Source organism: Balaenoptera borealis (assembly GCF_965194805.1).
Source record: "Balaenoptera borealis genome assembly, contig: HAP1_SCAFFOLD_121, whole genome shotgun sequence".
In the NCBI taxonomy this organism is placed as follows: Eukaryota; Metazoa; Chordata; class Mammalia; order Artiodactyla; family Balaenopteridae; genus Balaenoptera; species Balaenoptera borealis.
In genome coordinates, this window is record NW_028123959.1 from 1,390,109 (window position 1) to 1,411,474 (window position 21,366).

A 21,366-nucleotide genomic window follows, 5' to 3' on the forward strand; every position below is an offset into this window, starting at 1 on the left:
CGCTGTCCTCCGTGTTGTGGACGACCTGGATATGGTAGAAACAGTGGGATTTTTGAATTCCAATTTTCCACTTCATTCCACAAAAAAACTATTAGAACTAATAAATCAATTCAGTAAAGTTGCAAAATCAATACACAGAGATCAGTTGCCTTTCTAAACACTAATAATGAACCATCAGAAAGAGAAAGAAAGCAACCCTATTTACAACTGCATCAAAAAGAACAAAATACCTGGGAATAAAGTCAACCAAGGAGGTGAAAGACCTGCACACTGAAAACTTGAAGACATTGATGAAGACATTGAAAGACACACCAAGAAATGGAAAGATATCCTGTTCTCATGGAATGGAACAATTAATATTGTTAAAATATCCATGCTACCCAAAGCAGTGGACACAGTGAATGCAATCCCTCCCAAAATTCCATGGTATTTTCCCCCAAAATAGAGCAAATCCTCCTAATATCTGTGGGGAACCACAAAGGACCCCAAATAGCCAAAGAAACCCTGAAAAAAGAGAACGGGCTGGAGGCATCTCCCTCCCTGACGTCACACTCTGCTGAGAAGCTACAGTCACCAAAACAGTGTGGAACTGGCTCAAAACGGGCACAGGGACCAGAGGAACAGGCCAGAGAGACCAGAATTCAACCCACACGGACGGGGTCGGTGAATTTATGACACAGGGACCAAGGACACACCAAGGAGCACGACACGCCCCACGATAAATGGTGCTGGGAAAACTGGACGCCCCATAACTCACGCTGGCTACCCTGCACACAAACCTGACCAAACACCCAGCTTTCCACGCCAAGCCCTCCCTCGCTCACACGAAGACGGACCCCCTCAACGGTCAGTCGCCCACAGGAAGCTTCTCCCCACTTTTCCTCACCGTCTCTTCACCTTTTCCTCAGGCATCACCTGGGTCCTCAGGAACCCTAGTTCCCTAGTCAGCGTGGAGGCAGCCCCACTTTGTCCTGAAGCCGAAACCCCAGCGAGTCCTGAGGAGATGGAGACCGAGCTCCTCTCAGCAGAGAAGCTGAGCCGGGCGTCCTACCCGAAGGCCCCCGCCCCCGCCCCCGCGCCTGAGGCGGCTCAACTCCTCTCAGCTGCCCTCACAATGGAGTTCCATGGAATGAGCATGCGCTGTGGGTCAGAGAGGCGAACTCGGCGCCACCCTGTGGTCAGTGCAGGAAGTGCAGGCCGTGCCTCCCTCACAGGTCACTGGAGGCAGCGTGCCCTACTGACAGGACTGCTGAATCCATTAAACTGGAAATTCAAACGAAAACGGAGTCTCTATCCCAAAAGTTTTCTAAAAGTAGTTAAGGAACAATTACTTGGAAACCATTTGGAATGAAGTGAATGTAGATGCAAACTTTACAACTTATACCAAATTCACTCAAAGTTATTCAGAGGCAAATTTTATTTTAGTTTATAATTTATGTTTGGCTGCATTGGGTCTTCGTTGCTGCATGTGGGCTTGCTCTGGTTGCGTCGAGCGGGGCTACTCTTCGTTGTGGTGCACGGGCTTCTCACTGCGGTGGCTTCTCTTGTGGGCGAGCACGGGCTCTAGGCGCACAGGCTTCAGTAGTTGTGCCGCGCAGGCTTGGTTGCTCTGCGGCATGTGGGAGCTTCCCGGACCAGGGCTCGAGCCCGTGTCCCCTGCATTGGCAGGCGGACTCTTAACCACTGCGTCACCAGGGAAGTCCCCACAGACAAACTTTAAATACAAAACTATTCAAGGGGCTTCCCTGGTGGCGCAGTGGTTGAGAATCTGCCTGCTAATGCAGGGGACACGGGTTCGAGCCCTGGTCCGGGAAGCTCCCACATGCCGCGGAGCAACTAGCCCCGTGAGCCACAACTCCTGAGCCTGCGCGTCTGGAGCCTGGGCTCCGCAACAAGAGAGGCCGCGATAGTGAGAGGCCCGCGCACCGCGATGAAGAGTGGCCCCCGCTTGCCACAACTAGAGAAAGCCTTCGCACAGAAACGAAGACCCAACACAGCCAAAAATAAATTAATTAATTCATCAATTAAAAAAGAAAGCTGTCTCTCAAATTTAACTTCCAGAATATATTCAGGAAAAACGCATACGCCCTTTTTGCCCAACCAAAGAAGCGGGCAATGCAAATCAACACTACAGAGAGGTATCACTGTGAATCAGAAAAAAGGACCATCCTCACAAAGGGTAAAAACCAGATATGCAGGACAAGGAGAGGAGAAAAGGGAGCCTTGTTACGCTGAAGGGGGGAATGTAAATTGCCAACGGCCACTCTGGAGAAGTGTGCTGTGTTTCCTGAAGCATCTAAAAAACAGAGCTACAAAGCATAGGGCGCTTCCACTCATGGGCCTATATGTTGGCAAAACCAAAAATCCACAGGATGCAGGCACCCCGTTTACTGCTGCTATGTTTACAACAGCCTCGACTTGGGTACAACTTCATAGTCCTTGGAAGGAAAAAACGGTGAAAGAAAATTTGGTACTTAAGCACAACGGAATATTACTCAGCCCTGAAATCAATGAAATGAGGCCAGTTGCAGCAACTCAGGGGGACTTATGTATGGTCATTGAGAGTGAAATAAGTTAGACAGCAAGAGAAACTTATCGTATCACTTATAAAGGGAATCTAAAAATCGCCAACCGTGAACTGAATTACAAACAGAACACCATCACACGTTTACAAAACACACTTATGGCTGCTTAAGGGGAAAAGTGTGGTGCGGTGATGCATAAACCAGGAGGTTGAAATTGGCACAGATACCGTTCCATACGCCAATAATGTAATCGCCAAGACATACTCATTGTTCAAGGAACTGGACTCAGCACACTCTATTCACAGAAAAAACATATATCTGACTACTAGAAACTAGAAAAGAATTTATTGATGTCTCTCTGTAAGTGACTCAAGTGGATGTACAGCACCAAGAAACACAACATTGCAAATCAGCTCCAGCCCATTATAAAAATTAATTATAAAAAGAGAAAGACAGTGAGAGAGAGAGGAATTCTTACAAAATTCAATCACGGGCTGTGAGGCAACTGGACTGACCACATCTACACTCACAGCTGAATGGGACGTAAGGCTGGACACCCTAACCCTAAACCCTAACCCTAACCCAACCCTAACCCTACCTTAACCCTAACCCTAACCCAACACTAACCCTAACCCTAAACCTAAACCCTAACCCTAACCCCTAACCCTAACCCAACCCTAAGCCTAACCCTAACCCCTAGCCCTAGCCCTAACCCTAACCCTGACCCTAACCCCTAACCCTTAACCCCTAACCCCTAACCCTAACCAAGTTCACAAGTAAACTTCTCGCCAACCTGGAGAGAGTGATTTCATTTGAAAGAGTAAAGACACAATCAGCTCAGTAATTGGCCACGGGGGCTGGAGGGGCCAAGGCTAACCTGAGCTGGAGGAACGTGGGTGCCTGCCTGGACGCTCAGAGGCCAAGGGCTGTTCTGAGACCTGCTTGGACACCCGTGCAGATGGAACAAAGGATCCGCCCAGTCCCACGAGGGCCCCACCGGCCCTCACGAACGCAACACCAGACTTCCCTGGTGGCGCAGTGGTTAAGAATCCACCTGCCAATGCAGGGGACACGGGTTTGAGCCCTGGTCCGGGAAGATCCCACATGCTGTGGAGCAACTAAGCCCGTGCACCACAACTACTGAGCCTGCGCTCTAGAACCCGCGAGCCCCAACTGCTGAAGCCCACGCGCTTAGAGCCTGTGCTCTGCAACAAGAGAAGCCACCGCAATGAGAAGCCCCCACTCGCCGCAACTAGAGAAAGCCTCCGGGCAGCAATGCAGACCCAACACAGCCCAAAATTAATTAATTAATTAATTAAGGGAAAAAAAAAAGGCAGCACCTGGGGGCTGGCAGACTGAGGCACCAAGTCTTCCATCACGTCTACTTAGTATCCTGCATGTCAGGGCCATGCTGGACCTGGGGCTGCCCAGACAGAGTGGGGCCTGCATCACCCTTCCCAGGAGGGAGGGTGGAGGGAAACCCTGCATGACCTCTGAGGCCCTAAGAACCCTTGACTAAGGCTGAGCTCAATTTGAAACAGTGGGTGACCAGAGCAGACATTTCATTCGTCTATCAATGAGAATCCAGCACTGGAGGAGCAGCAAACAATGGCCTCGCTCAACCTTGACGCTAATCCTGACATGGACCCTAACCCTAAACTCTGATCCTGACCCTAAGCCCTGACCTAACCTTAGCCTAACCCGTACCCTAAACCTGTACCTTACCCTAACCCATGCTCTACCCGCATCCTACCTGTACCCCAATTCTCACCCATACCCTAACACCCACTCTAACACAGAACCCTAACACCCTGAGACCAAAACCATAAACCTTAACCAATAAGCAAAACCATAACCATAACCAAACCATAAAATATAGTCATTAACCATACCCATAAATAACTCATTAACCATAAAACTTAAACCATAACAGCAACCATGAACCATACACAGCCCCAACCCTCACACCAGCCCCAGCCCTAATGCTAACCCTCCAAACCACTTACACCAAGCCAAGTCTAATCAGATTATACAACTACATCTCGAAAAAGAAAACTGGGGAATACTCTGGTGGCCCAGTGGTTAGGACTCTGTGCTTTCACTGCCAAGGGCTCGGGTTCGATCCCTGACTGGGGAACTAAGATCCCACAAGCCATGGGACGTGGCCAAAATAAATAAATAAGTAAAATGAAATAAAACCACTATTTTAAAAAAGATTTTAAAAATAAAGGAAAAAAACAAGAAAACTACCCCAGTACAACTTACAAATAGGAACGTAAAAATCTATCACACAATAATAGCAACATGAAACCAACAGAACTTTAAATGGATAATGCCATAAGCAAGTATCTCTACATCAGAAATTTCAGGTTGCTCAACATACGAAAAGTAAGCAATGTATTCAACCACAATAATGGTGTGAAGTAAAAACACATAATCATATCAATTAATGCAAAAAATCTACAATGAAAATCCAGGGTTATTTCATGAAAAACACTCAAGAAAGCAGGAATAAAAGGAAATTTGCTCAATATGGAAAAGAGTAGTACAAAAAGCCACAGCAAACATCATGCTCAACGTTAAAGACTGAAAGATTTACTCCTGAAATCAGGAACAGGGCCAGGAAGCTGGCCTTCATCACCGTTACTCAATAGTGTACTGGAAGTTCTACCCAGAATCTTGAGGAAAGAAAGAAAAGGCATCCATGGGTGAATGGAAAAATTAAAACCGTGTCTCTTCACAGAACATAGGTCACATCATCTTATATATAAGACTACCTATAATCAGCAAAGAAATTATTTGAGCTAATCAACTCATTAATAAGCAAAGTTATAGAACAAAATATCAATTCATGAAAATCTATCTTATATGCATACGCTGGCAAAAAATAATCTGAAAAAGAATTTATGAGAACAATTCCATTTTTAAGAATGTCAACATCAATATTTAGGAGTATATTTAATCAAGGGACGAGACTTGTTTTTGTGTATGTAAAGTTGTATGTTTGAAATTACTGGAAAGTCAATTACTTTTCAAAACATCATGTATGTCAACAGCATGCCAGAAAAGCAGAGAAAACATCAAACATCCATATAGAAGCCAAGCCTTACCCAGATCCAGTTCACCCAAAGTCCACATGTCATTTAGAGGCACTGTGGGAAGGTTATATTAGGAGCCGCTGTCCTCCGTGTTGTGGACGACCTGGATATGGTAGAAACAGTGGGATTTTTGAATTCCAATTTTCCACTTCATTCCACAAAAAAACTATTAGAACTAATAAATCAATTCAGTAAAGTTGCAAAATCAATACACAGAGATCAGTTGCCTTTCTAAACACTAATAATGAACCATCAGAAAGAGAAAGAAAGCAACCCTATTTACAACTGCATTCAAAAAGAACAAAATACCTGGGAATAAAGTCAACCAAGGAGGTGAAAGACCTGCACACTGAAAACTTGAAGACATTGATGAAGACATTGCAAGACACACCAAGAAATGGAAAGATATCCTGTTCTCATGGAATGGAACAATTAATATTGTTAAAATATCCATGCTACCCAAAGCAGTGGACACAGTGAATGCAATCCCTCCCAAAATTCCATGGTATTTTCCCCCAAAATAGAGCAAATCCTCCTAATATCTGTGGGGAACCACAAAGGACCCCAAATAGCCAAAGAAACCCTGAAAAAAGAGAACGGGCTGGAGGCATCTCCCTCCCTGACGTCACACTCTGCTGAGAAGCTACAGTCACCAAAACAGTGTGGAACTGGCTCTAAACGGGCACAGGGACCAGAGGAACAGGCCAGAGAGACCAGAATTCAACCCACACGGACGGGGTCGGTGAATTTATGACACAGGGACCAAGGACACACCAAGGAGCACGACACGCCCCACGATAAATGGTGCTGGGAAAACTGGACGCCCCATAACTCACGCTGGCTACCCTGCACACAAACCTGACCAAACACCCAGCTTTCCACGCCAAGCCCTCCCTCGCTCACACGAAGACGGACCCCCTCAACGGTCAGTCGCCCACAGGAAGCTTCTCCCCACTTTTCCTCACCGTCTCTTCACCTTTTCCTCAGGCATCACCTGGGTCCTCAGGAACCCTAGTTCCCTAGTCAGCGTGGAGGCAGCCCCACTTTGTCCTGAAGCCGAAACCCCAGCGAGTCCTGAGGAGATGGAGACCGAGCTCCTCTCAGCAGAGAAGCTGAGCCGGGCGTCCTACCCGAAGGCCCCCGCCCCCGCCCCCGCGCCTGAGGCGGCTCAACTCCTCTCAGCTGCCCTCACAATGGAGTTCCATGGAATGAGCATGCGCTGTGGGTCAGAGAGGCGAACTCGGCGCCACCCTGTGGTCAGTGCAGGAAGTGCAGGCCGTGCCTCCCTCACAGGTCACTGGAGGCAGCGTGCCCTACTGACAGGACTGCTGAATCCATTCAACTGGAAATTCAAACGAAAACGGAGTCTCTATCCCAAAAGTTTTCTAAAAGTAGTTAAGGAACAATTACTTGGAAACCATTTGGAATGAAGTGAATGTAGATGCAAACTTTACAACTTATACCAAATTCACTCAAAGTTATTCAGAGGCAAATTTTATTTTAGTTTATAATTTATGTTTGGCTGCATTGGGTCTTCGTTGCTGCATGTGGGCTTGCTCTGGTTGCGTCGAGCGGGGCTACTCTTCGTTGTGGTGCACGGGCTTCTCACTGCGGTGGCTTCTCTTGTGGGCGAGCACGGGCTCTAGGCGCACAGGCTTCAGTAGTTGTGCCGCGCAGGCTTGGTTGCTCTGCGGCATGTGGGAGCTTCCCGGACCAGGGCTCGAGCCCGTGTCCCCTGCATTGGCAGGCGGACTCTTAACCACTGCGTCACCAGGGAAGTCCCCACAGACAAACTTTAAATACAAAACTATTCAAGGGGCTTCCCTGGTGGCGCAGTGGTTGAGAATCTGCCTGCTAATGCAGGGGACACGGGTTCGAGCCCTGGTCCGGGAAGCTCCCACATGCCGCGGAGCAACTAGCCCCGTGAGCCACAACTCCTGAGCCTGCGCGTCTGGAGCCTGGGCTCCGCAACAAGAGAGGCCGCGATAGTGAGAGGCCCGCGCACCGCGATGAAGAGTGGCCCCCGCTTGCCACAACTAGAGAAAGCCTTCGCACAGAAACGAAGACCCAACACAGCCAAAAATAAATTAATTAATTCATCAATTAAAAAAGAAAGCTGTCTCTCAAATTTAACTTCCAGAATATATTCAGGAAAAACGCATACGCCCTTTTTGCCCAACCAAAGAAGCGGGCAATGCAAATCAACACTACAGAGAGGTATCACTGTGAATCAGAAAAAAGGACCATCCTCACAAAGGGTAAAAACCAGATATGCAGGACAAGGAGAGGAGAAAAGGGAGCCTTGTTACGCTGAAGGGGGGAATGTAAATTGCCAACGGCCACTCTGGAGAAGTGTGCTGTGTTTCCTGAAGCATCTAAAAAACAGAGCTACAAAGCATAGGGCGCTTCCACTCATGGGCCTATATGTTGGCAAAACCAAAAATCCACAGGATGCAGGCACCCCGTTTACTGCTGCTATGTTTACAACAGCCTCGACTTGGGTACAACTTCATAGTCCTTGGAAGGAAAAAACGGTGAAAGAAAATTTGGTACTTAAGCACAACGGAATATTACTCAGCCCTGAAATCAATGAAATGAGGCCAGTTGCAGCAACTCAGGGGGACTTATGTATGGTCATTGAGAGTGAAATAAGTTAGACAGCAAGAGAAACTTATCGTATCACTTATAAAGGGAATCTAAAAATCGCCAACCGTGAACTGAATTACAAACAGAACACCATCACACGTTTACAAAACACACTTATGGCTGCTTAAGGGGAAAAGTGTGGTGCGGTGATGCATAAACCAGGAGGTTGAAATTGGCACAGATACCGTTCCATACGCCAATAATGTAATCGCCAAGACATACTCATTGTTCAAGGAACTGGACTCAGCACACTCTATTCACAGAAAAAACATATATCTGACTACTAGAAACTAGAAAAGAATTTATTGATGTCTCTCTGTAAGTGACTCAAGTGGATGTACAGCACCAAGAAACACAACATTGCAAATCAGCTCCAGCCCATTATAAAAATTAATTATAAAAAGAGAAAGACAGTGAGAGAGAGAGGAATTCTTACAAAATTCAATCACGGGCTGTGAGGCAACTGGACTGACCACATCTACACTCACAGCTGAATGGGACGTAAGGCTGGACACCCTAACCCTAAACCCTAACCCTAACCCAACCCTAACCCTACCTTAACCCTAACCCTAACCCAACACTAACCCTAACCCTAAACCTAAACCCTAACCCTAACCCCTAACCCTAACCCAACCCTAAGCCTAACCCTAACCCCTAGCCCTAGCCCTAACCCTAACCCTGACCCTAACCCCTAACCCTTAACCCCTAACCCCTAACCCTAACCAAGTTCACAAGTAAACTTCTCGCCAACCTGGAGAGAGTGATTTCATTTGAAAGAGTAAAGACACAATCAGCTCAGTAATTGGCCACGGGGGCTGGAGGGGCCAAGGCTAACCTGAGCTGGAGGAACGTGGGTGCCTGCCTGGACGCTCAGAGGCCAAGGGCTGTTCTGAGACCTGCTTGGACACCCGTGCAGATGGAACAAAGGATCCGCCCAGTCCCACGAGGGCCCCACCGGCCCTCACGAACGCAACACCAGACTTCCCTGGTGGCGCAGTGGTTAAGAATCCACCTGCCAATGCAGGGGACACGGGTTTGAGCCCTGGTCCGGGAAGATCCCACATGCTGTGGAGCAACTAAGCCCGTGCACCACAACTACTGAGCCTGCGCTCTAGAACCCGCGAGCCCCAACTGCTGAAGCCCACGCGCTTAGAGCCTGTGCTCTGCAACAAGAGAAGCCACCGCAATGAGAAGCCCCCACTCGCCGCAACTAGAGAAAGCCTCCGGGCAGCAATGCAGACCCAACACAGCCCAAAATTAATTAATTAATTAATTAAGGGAAAAAAAAAAGGCAGCACCTGGGGGCTGGCAGACTGAGGCACCAAGTCTTCCATCACGTCTACTTAGTATCCTGCATGTCAGGGCCATGCTGGACCTGGGGCTGCCCAGACAGAGTGGGGCCTGCATCACCCTTCCCAGGAGGGAGGGTGGAGGGAAACCCTGCATGACCTCTGAGGCCCTAAGAACCCTTGACTAAGGCTGAGCTCAATTTGAAACAGTGGGTGACCAGAGCAGACATTTCATTCGTCTATCAATGAGAATCCAGCACTGGAGGAGCAGCAAACAATGGCCTCGCTCAACCTTGACGCTAATCCTGACATGGACCCTAACCCTAAACTCTGATCCTGACCCTAAGCCCTGACCTAACCTTAGCCTAACCCGTACCCTAAACCTGTACCTTACCCTAACCCATGCTCTACCCGCATCCTACCTGTACCCCAATTCTCACCCATACCCTAACACCCACTCTAACACAGAACCCTAACACCCTGAGACCAAAACCATAAACCTTAACCAATAAGCAAAACCATAACCATAACCAAACCATAAAATATAGTCATTAACCATACCCATAAATAACTCATTAACCATAAAACTTAAACCATAACAGCAACCATGAACCATACACAGCCCCAACCCTCACACCAGCCCCAGCCCTAATGCTAACCCTCCAAACCACTTACACCAAGCCAAGTCTAATCAGATTATACAACTACATCTCGAAAAAGAAAACTGGGGAATACTCTGGTGGCCCAGTGGTTAGGACTCTGTGCTTTCACTGCCAAGGGCTCGGGTTCGATCCCTGACTGGGGAACTAAGATCCCACAAGCCATGGGACGTGGCCAAAATAAATAAATAAGTAAAATGAAATAAAACCACTATTTTAAAAAAGATTTTAAAAATAAAGGAAAAAAACAAGAAAACTACCCCAGTACAACTTACAAATAGGAACGTAAAAATCTATCACACAATAATAGCAACATGAAACCAACAGAACTTTAAATGGATAATGCCATAAGCAAGTATCTCTACATCAGAAATTTCAGGTTGCTCAACATACGAAAAGTAAGCAATGTATTCAACCACAATAATGGTGTGAAGTAAAAACACATAATCATATCAATTAATGCAAAAAATCTACAATGAAAATCCAGGGTTATTTCATGAAAAACACTCAAGAAAGCAGGAATAAAAGGAAATTTGCTCAATATGGAAAAGAGTAGTACAAAAAGCCACAGCAAACATCATGCTCAACGTTAAAGACTGAAAGATTTACTCCTGAAATCAGGAACAGGGCCAGGAAGCTGGCCTTCATCACCGTTACTCAATAGTGTACTGGAAGTTCTACCCAGAATCTTGAGGAAAGAAAGAAAAGGCATCCATGGGTGAATGGAAAAATTAAAACCGTGTCTCTTCACAGAACATAGGTCACATCATCTTATATATAAGACTACCTATAATCAGCAAAGAAATTATTTGAGCTAATCAACTCATTAATAAGCAAAGTTATAGAACAAAATATCAATTCATGAAAATCTATCTTATATGCATACGCTGGCAAAAAATAATCTGAAAAAGAATTTATGAGAACAATTCCATTTTTAAGAATGTCAACATCAATATTTAGGAGTATATTTAATCAAGGGACGAGACTTGTTTTTATGTATGTAAAGTTGTATGTTTGAAATTACTGGAAAGTCAATTACTTTTCAAAACATCATGTATGTCAACAGCATGCCAGAAAAGCAGAGAAAACATCAAACTTCCATATAGAAGCCAAGCCTTACCCAGATCCAGTTCACCCAAAGTCCACATGTCATTTAGAGGCACTGTGGGAAGGTTATATTAGGAGCCGCTGTCCTCCGTGTTGTGGACGACCTGGATATGGTAGAAACAGTGGGATTTTTGAATTCCAATTTTCCACTTCATTCCACAAAAAAACTATTAGAACTAATAAATCAATTCAGTAAAGTTGCAAAATCAATACACAGAGATCAGTTGCCTTTCTAAACACTAATAATGAACCATCAGAAAGAGAAAGAAAGCAACCCTATTTACAACTGCATTCAAAAAGAACAAAATACCTGGGAATAAAGTCAACCAAGGAGGTGAAAGACCTGCACACTGAAAACTTGAAGACATTGATGAAGACATTGCAAAACACACCAAGAAATGGAAAGATATCCTGTTCTCATGGAATGGAACAATTAATATTGTTAAAATATCCATGCTACCCAAAGCAGTGGACACAGTGAATGCAATCCCTCCCAAAATTCCATGGTATTTTCCCCCAAAATAGAGCAAATCCTCCTAATATCTGTGGGGAACCACAAAGGACCCCAAATAGCCAAAGAAACCCTGAAAAAAGAGAACGGGCTGGAGGCATCTCCCTCCCTGACGTCACACTCTGCTGAGAAGCTACAGTCACCAAAACAGTGTGGAACTGGCTCTAAACGGGCACAGGGACCAGAGGAACAGGCCAGAGAGACCAGAATTCAACCCACACGGACGGGGTCGGTGAATTTATGACACAGGGACCAAGGACACACCAAGGAGCACGACACGCCCCACGATAAATGGTGCTGGGAAAACTGGACGCCCCATAACTCACGCTGGCTACCCTGCACACAAACCTGACCAAACACCCAGCTTTCCACGCCAAGCCCTCCCTCCTCGCTCACACGAAGACGGACCCCCTCAACGGTCAGTCGCCCACAGGAAGCTTCTCCCCACTTTTCCTCACCGTCTCTTCACCTTTTCCTCAGGCATCACCTGGGTCCTCAGGAACCCTAGTTCCCTAGTCAGCGTGGAGGCAGCCCCACTTTGTCCTGAAGCCGAAACCCCAGCGAGTCCTGAGGAGATGGAGACCGAGCTCCTCTCAGCAGAGAAGCTGAGCCGGGCGTCCTACCCGAAGGCCCCCGCCCCCGCCCCCGCGCCTGAGGCGGCTCAACTCCTCTCAGCTGCCCTCACAATGGAGTTCCATGGAATGAGCATGCGCTGTGGGTCAGAGAGGCGAACTCGGCGCCACCCTGTGGTCAGTGCAGGAAGTGCAGGCCGTGCCTCCCTCACAGGTCACTGGAGGCAGCGTGCCCTACTGACAGGACTGCTGAATCCATTCAACTGGAAATTCAAACGAAAACGGAGTCTCTATCCCAAAAGTTTTCTAAAAGTAGTTAAGGAACAATTACTTGGAAACCATTTGGAATGAAGTGAATGTAGATGCAAACTTTACAACTTATACCAAATTCACTCAAAGTTATTCAGAGGCAAATTTTATTTTAGTTTATAATTTATGTTTGGCTGCATTGGGTCTTCGTTGCTGCATGTGGGCTTGCTCTGGTTGCGTCGAGCGGGGCTACTCTTCGTTGTGGTGCACGGGCTTCTCACTGCGGTGGCTTCTCTTGTGGGCGAGCACGGGCTCTAGGCGCGCAGGCTTCAGTAGTTGTGCCGCGCAGGCTTGGTTGCTCTGCGGCATGTGGGAGCTTCCCGGACCAGGGCTCGAGCCCGTGTCCCCTGCATTGGCAGGCGGACTCTTAACCACTGCGTCACCAGGGAAGTCCCCACAGACAAACTTTAAATACAAAACTATTCAAGGGGCTTTCCTGGTGGCGCAGTGGTTGAGAATCTGCCTGCTAATGCAGGGGACACGGGTTCGAGCCCTGGTCCGGGAAGCTCCCACATGCCGCGGAGCAACTAGCCCCGTGAGCCACAACTCCTGAGCCTGCGCGTCTGGAGCCTGGGCTCCGCAACAAGAGAGGCCGCGATAGTGAGAGGCCCGCGCACCGCGATGAAGAGTGGCCCCCGCTTGCCACAACTAGAGAAAGCCTTCGCACAGAAACGAAGACCCAACACAGCCAAAAATAAATTAATTAATTCATCAATTAAAAAAGAAAGCTGTCTCTCAAATTTAACTTCCAGAATATATTCAGGAAAAACGCATACGCCCTTTTTGCCCAACCAAAGAAGCGGGCAATGCAAATCAACACTACAGAGAGGTATCACTGTGAATCAGAAAAAAGGACCATCCTCACAAAGGGTAAAAACCAGATATGCAGGACAAGGAGAGGAGAAAAGGGAGCCTTGTTACGCTGAAGGGGGGAATGTAAATTGCCAACGGCCACTCTGGAGAAGTGTGCTGTGTTTCCTGAAGCATCTAAAAAACAGAGCTACAAAGCATAGGGCGCTTCCACTCATGGGCCTATATGTTGGCAAAACCAAAAATCCACAGGATGCAGGCACCCCGTTTACTGCTGCTATGTTTACAACAGCCTCGACTTGGGTACAACTTCATAGTCCTTGGAAGGAAAAAACGGTGAAAGAAAATTTGGTACTTAAGCACAACGGAATATTACTCAGCCCTGAAATCAATGAAATGAGGCCAGTTGCAGCAACTCAGGGGGACTTATGTATGGTCATTGAGAGTGAAATCAGTTAGACAGCAAGAGAAACTTATCGTATCACTTATAAAGGGAATCTAAAAATCGCCAACCGTGAACTGAATTACAAACAGAACACCATCACACGTTTACAAAACACACTTATGGCTGCTTAAGGGGAAAAGTGTGGTGCGGTGATGCATAAACCAGGAGGTTGAAATTGGCACAGATACCGTTCCATACGCCAATAATGTAATCGCCAAGACATACTCATTGTTCAAGGAACTGGACTCAGCACACTCTATTCACAGAAAAAACATATATCTGACTACTAGAAACTAGAAAAGAATTTATTGATGTCTCTCTGTAAGTGACTCAAGTGGATGTACAGCACCAAGAAACACAACATTGCAAATCAGCTCCAGCCCATTATAAAAATTAATTATAAAAAGAGAAAGACAGTGAGAGAGAGAGGAATTCTTACAAAATTCAATCACGGGCTGTGAGGCAACTGGACTGACCACATCTACACTCACAGCTGAATGGGACGTAAGGCTGGACACCCTAACCCTAAACCCTAACCCTAACCCAACCCTAACCCTACCTTAACCCTAACCCTAACCCAACACTAACCCTAACCCTAAACCTAAACCCTAACCCTAACCCCTAACCCTAACCCAACCCTAAGCCTAACCCTAACCCCTAGCCCTAGCCCTAACCCTAACCCTGACCCTAACCCCTAACCCTTAACCCCTAACCCCTAACCCTAACCAAGTTCACAAGTAAACTTCTCGCCAACCTGGAGAGAGTGATTTCATTTGAAAGAGTAAAGACACAATCAGCTCAGTAATTGGCCACGGGGGCTGGAGGGGCCAAGGCTAACCTGAGCTGGAGGAACGTGGGTGCCTGCCTGGACGCTCAGAGGCCAAGGGCTGTTCTGAGACCTGCTTGGACACCCGTGCAGATGGAACAAAGGATCCGCCCAGTCCCACGAGGGCCCCACCGGCCCTCACGAACGCAACACCAGACTTCCCTGGTGGCGCAGTGGTTAAGAATCCACCTGCCAATGCAGGGGACACGGGTTTGAGCCCTGGTCCGGGAAGATCCCACATGCTGTGGAGCAACTAAGCCCGTGCACCACAACTACTGAGCCTGCGCTCTAGAACCCGCGAGCCCCAACTGCTGAAGCCCACGCGCTTAGAGCCTGTGCTCTGCAACAAGAGAAGCCACCGCAATGAGAAGCCCCCACTCGCCGCAACTAGAGAAAGCCTCCGGGCAGCAATGCAGACCCAACACAGCCCAAAATTAATTAATTAATTAATTAAGGGAAAAAAAAAAGGCAGCACCTGGGGGCTGGCAGACTGAGGCACCAAGTCTTCCATCACGTCTACTTAGTATCCTGCATGTCAGGGCCATGCTGGACCTGGGGCTGCCCAGACAGAGTGGGGCCTGCATCACCCTTCCCAGGAGGGAGGGTGGAGGGAAACCCTGCATGACCTCTGAGGCCCTAAGAACCCTTGACTAAGGCTGAGCTCAATTTGAAACAGTGGGTGACCAGAGCAGACATTTCATTCGTCTATCAATGAGAATCCAGCACTGGAGGAGCAGCAAACAATGGCCTCGCTCAACCTTGACGCTAATCCTGACATGGACCCTAACCCTAAACTCTGATCCTGACCCTAAGCCCTGACCTAACCTTAGCCTAACCCGTACCCTAAACCTGTACCTTACCCTAACCCATGCTCTACCCGCATCCTACCTGTACCCCAATTCTCACCCATACCCTAACACCCACTCTAACACAGAACCCTAACACCCTGAGACCAAAACCATAAACCTTAACCAATAAGCAAAACCATAACCATAACCAAACCATAAAATATAGTCATTAACCATACCCATAAATAACTCATTAACCATAAAACTTAAACCATAACAGCAACCATGAACCATACACAGCCCCAACCCTCACACCAGCCCCAGCCCTAATGCTAACCCTCCAAACCACTTACACCAAGCCAAGTCTAATCAGATTATACAACTACATCTCGAAAAAGAAAACTGGGGAATACTCTGGTGGCCCAGTGGTTAGGACTCTGTGCTTTCACTGCCAAGGGCTCGGGTTCGATCCCTGACTGGGGAACTAAGATCCCACAAGCCATGGGACGTGGCCAAAATAAATAAATAAGTAAAATGAAATAAAACCACTATTTTAAAAAAGATTTTAAAAATAAAGGAAAAAAACAAGAAAACTACCCCAGTACAACTTACAAATAGGAACGTAAAAATCTATCACACAATAATAGCAACATGAAACCAACAGAACTTTAAATGGATAATGCCATAAGCAAGTATCTCTACATCAGAAATTTCAGGTTGCTCAACATACGAAAAGTAAGCAATGTATTCAACCACAATAATGGTGTGAAGTAAAAACACATAATCATATCAATTAATGCAAAAAATCTACAATGAAAATCCAGGGTTATTTCATGAAAAACACTCAAGAAAGCAGGAATAAAAGGAAATTTGCTCAATATGGAAAAGAGTAGTACAAAAAGCCACAGCAAACATCATGCTCAACGTTAAAGACTGAAAGATTTACTCCTGAAATCAGGAACAGGGCCAGGAAGCTGGCCTTCATCACCGTTACTCAATAGTGTACTGGAAGTTCTACCCAGAATCTTGAGGAAAGAAAGAAAAGGCATCCATGGGTGAATGGAAAAATTAAAACCGTGTCTCTTCACAGAACATAGGTCACATCATCTTATATATAAGACTACCTATAATCAGCAAAGAAATTATTTGAGCTAATCAACTCATTAATAAGCAAAGTTATAGAACAAAATATCAATTCATGAAAATCTATCTTATATGCATACGCTGGCAAAAAATAATCTGAAAAAGAATTTATGAGAACAATTCCATTTTTAAGAATGTCAACATCAATATTTAGGAGTATATTTAATCAAGGGACGAGACTTGTTTTTATGTATGTAAAGTTGTATGTTTGAAATTACTGGAAAGTCAATTACTTTTCAAAACATCATGTATGTCAACAGCATGCCAGAAAAGCAGAGAAAACATCAAACTTCCATATAGAAGCCAAGCCTTACCCAGATCCAGTTCACCCAAAGTCCACATGTCATTTAGAGGCACTGTGGGAAGGTTATATTAGGAGCCGCTGTCCTCCGTGTTGTGGACGACCTGGATATGCTAGAAACAGTGGGATTTTTGAATTCCAATTTTCCACTTCATTCCACAAAAAAACTATTAGAACTAATAAATCAATTCAGTAAAGTTGCAAAATCAATACACAGAGATCAGTTGCCTTTCTAAACACTAATAATGAACCATCAGAAAGAGAAAGAAAGCAACCCTATTTACAACTGCATTCAAAAAGAACAAAATACCTGGGAATAAAGTCAACCAAGGAGGTGAAAGACCTGCACACTGAAAACTTGAAGACATTGATGAAGACATTGCAAAACACACCAAGAAATGGAAAGATATCCTGTTCTCATGGAATGGAACAATTAATATTGTTAAAATATCCATGCTACCCAAAGCAGTGGACACAGTGAATGCAATCCCTCCCAAAATTCCATGGTATTTTCCCCCAAAATAGAGCAAATCCTCCTAATATCTGTGGGGAACCACAAAGGACCCCAAATAGCCAAAGAAACCCTGAAAAAAGAGAACAGGCTGGAGGCATCTCCCTCCCTGACGTCACACTCTGCTGAGAAGCTACAGTCACCAAAACAGTGTGGAACTGGCTCTAAACGGGCACAGGGACCAGAGGAACAGGCCAGAGAGACCAGAATTCAACCCACACGGACGGGGTCGGTGAATTTATGACACAGGGACCAAGGACGCACCAAGGAGCACGACACGCCCCACGATAAATGGTGCTGGGAAAACTGGACGCCCCATAACTCACGCTGGCTACCCTGCACACAAACCTGACCAAACACCCAGCTTTCCACGCCAAGCCCTCCCTCCTCGCTCACACGAAGACGGACCCCCTCAACGGTCAGTCGCCCACAGGAAGCTTCTCCCCACTTTTCCTCACCGTCTCTTCACCTTTTCCTCAGGCATCACCTGGGTCCTCAGGAACCCTAGTTCCCTAGTCAGCGTGGAGGCAGCCCCACTTTGTCCTGAAGCCGAAACCCCAGCGAGTCCTGAGGAGATGGAGACCGAGCTCCTCTCAGCAGAGAAGCTGAGCCGGGCGTCCTACCCGAAGGCCCCCGCCCCCGCCCCCGCGCCTGAGGCGGCTCAACTCCTCTCAGCTGCCCTCACAATGGAGTTCCATGGAATGAGCATGCGCTGTGGGTCAGAGAGGCGAACTCGGCGCCACCCTGTGGTCAGTGCAGGAAGTGCAGGCCGTGCCTCCCTCACAGGTCACTGGAGGCAGCGTGCCCTACTGACAGGACTGCTGAATCCATTCAACTGGAAATTCAAACGAAAACGGAGTCTCTATCCCAAAAGTTTTCTAAAAGTAGTTAAGGAACAATTACTTGGAAACCATTTGGAATGAAGTGAATGTAGATGCAAACTTTACAACTTATACCAAATTCACTCAAAGTTATTCAGAGGCAAATTTTATTTTAGTTTATAATTTATGTTTGGCTGCATTGGGTCTTCGTTGCTGCATGTGGGCTTGCTCTGGTTGCGTCGAGCGGGGCTACTCTTCGTTGTGGTGCACGGGCTTCTCACTGCGGTGGCTTCTCTTGTGGGCGAGCACGGGCTCTAGGCGCACAGGCTTCAGTAGTTGTGCCGCGCAGGCTTGGTTGCTCTGCGGCATGTGGGAGCTTCCCGGACCAGGGCTCGAGCCCGTGTCCCCTGCATTGGCAGGCGGACTCTTAACCACTGCGTCACCAGGGAAGTCCCCACAGACAAACTTTAAATACAAAACTATTCAAGGGGCTTCCCTGGTGGCGCAGTGGTTGAGAATCTGCCTGCTAATGCAGGGGACACGGGTTCGAGCCCTGGTCCGGGAAGCTCCCACATGCCGCGGAGCAACTAGCCCCGTGAGCCACAACTCCTGAGCCTGCGCGTCTGGAGCCTGGGCTCCGCAACAAGAGAGGCCGCGATAGTGAGAGGCCCGCGCACCGCGATGAAGAGTGGCCCCCGCTTGCCACAACTAGAGAAAGCCTTCGCACAGAAACGAAGACCCAACACAGCCAAAAATAAATTAATTAATTCATCAATTAAAAAAGAAAGCTGTCTCTCAAATTTAACTTCCAGAATATATTCAGGAAAAACGCATACGCCCTTTTTGCCCAACCAAAGAAGCGGGCAATGCAAATCAACACTACAGAGAGGTATCACTGTGAATCAGAAAAAAGGACCATCCTCACAAAGGGTAAAAACCAGATATGCAGGACAAGGAGAGGAGAAAAGGGAGCCTTGTTACGCTGAAGGGGGGAATGTAAATTGCCAACGGCCACTCTGGAGAAGTGTGCTGTGTTTCCTGAAGCATCTAAAAAACAGAGCTACAAAGCATAGGGCGCTTCCACTCATGGGCCTATATGTTGGCAAAACCAAAAATCCACAGGATGCAGGCACCCCGTTTACTGCTGCTATGTTTACAACAGCCTCGACTTGGGTACAACTTCATAGTCCTTGGAAGGAAAAAACGGTGAAAGAAAATTTGGTACTTAAGCACAACGGAATATTACTCAGCCCTGAAATCAATGAAATGAGGCCAGTTGCAGCAACTCAGGGGGACTTATGTATGGTCATTGAGAGTGAAATAAGTTAGACAGCAAGAGAAACTTATCGTATCACTTATAAAGGGAATCTAAAAATCGCCAACCGTGAACTGAATTACAAACAGAACACCATCACACGTTTACAAAACACACTTATGGCTGCTTAAGGGGAAAAGTGTGGTGCGGTGATGCATAAACCAGGAGGTTGAAATTGGCACAGATACCGTTCCACACGCCAATAATGTAATCGCCAAGACATACTCATTGTTCAAGGAACTGGACTCAGCACACTCTATTCACAGAAAAAACATATATCTGACTACTAGAAACTAGAAAAGAATTTATTGATGTCTCTCTGTAAGTGACTCAAGTGGATGTACAGCACCAAGAAACACAACATTGCAAATCAGCTCCAGCCCATTATAAAAATTAATTATAAAAAGAGAAAGACAGTGAGAGAGAGAGGAATTCTTACAAAATTCAATCAGGGGCTGTGAGGCAACTGGACTGACCACATCTACACTCACAGCTGAATGGGACGTAAGGCTGGACACCCTAACCCTAAACCCTAACCCTAACCCAACCCTAACCCTACCTTAACCCTAACCCTAACCCAACACTAACCCTAACCCTAAACCTAAACCCTAACCCTAACCCCTAACCCTAACCCAACCCTAAGCCTAACCCTAACCCCTAGCCCTAGCCCTAACCCTAACCCTGACCCTAACCCCTAACCCTTAACCCCTAACCCCTAACCCTAACCAAGTTCACAAGTAAACTTCTCGCCAACCTGGAGAGAGTGATTTCATTTGAAAGAGTAAAGACACAATCAGCTCAGTAATTGGCCACGGGGGCTGGAGGGGCCAAGGCTAACCTGAGCTGGAGGAACGTGGGTGCCTGCCTGGACGCTCAGAGGCCAAGGGCTGTTCTGAGACCTGCTTGGACACCCGTGCAGATGGAACAAAGGATCCGCCCAGTCCCACGAGGGCCCCACCGGCCCTCACGAACGCAACACCAGACTTCCCTGGTGGCACAGTGGTTAAGAATCCACCTGCCAATGCAGGGGACACGGGTTTGAGCCCTGGTCCGGGAAGATCCCACATGCTGTGGAGCAACTAAGCCCGTGCACCACAACTACTGAGCCTGCGCTCTAGAACCCGCGAGCCCCAACTGCTGAAGCCCACGCGCTTAGAGCCTGTGCTCTGCAACAAGAGAAGCCACCGCAATGAGAAGCCCCCACTCGCCGCAACTAGAGAAAGCCTCCGGGCAGCAATGCAGACCCAACACAGCCCAAAATTAATTAATTAATTAATTAAGGGAAAAAAAAAGGCAGCACCTGGGGGCTGGCAGACTGAGGCACCAAGTCTTCCATCACGTCTACTTAGTATCCTGCATGTCAGGGCCATGCTGGACCTGGGGCTGCCCAGACAGAGTGGGGCCTGCATCACCCTTCCCAGGAGGGAGGGTGGAGGGAAACCCTGCATGACCTCTGAGGCCCTAAGAACCCTTGACTAAGGCTGAGCTCAATTTGAAACAGTGGGTGACCAGAGCAGACATTTCATTCGTCTATCAATGAGAATCCAGCACTGGAGGAGCAGCAAACAATGGCCTCGCTCAACCTTGACGCTAATCCTGACATGGACCCTAACCCTAAACTCTGATCCTGACCCTAAGCCCTGACCTAACCTTAGCCTAACCCGTACCCTAAACCTGTACCTTACCCTAA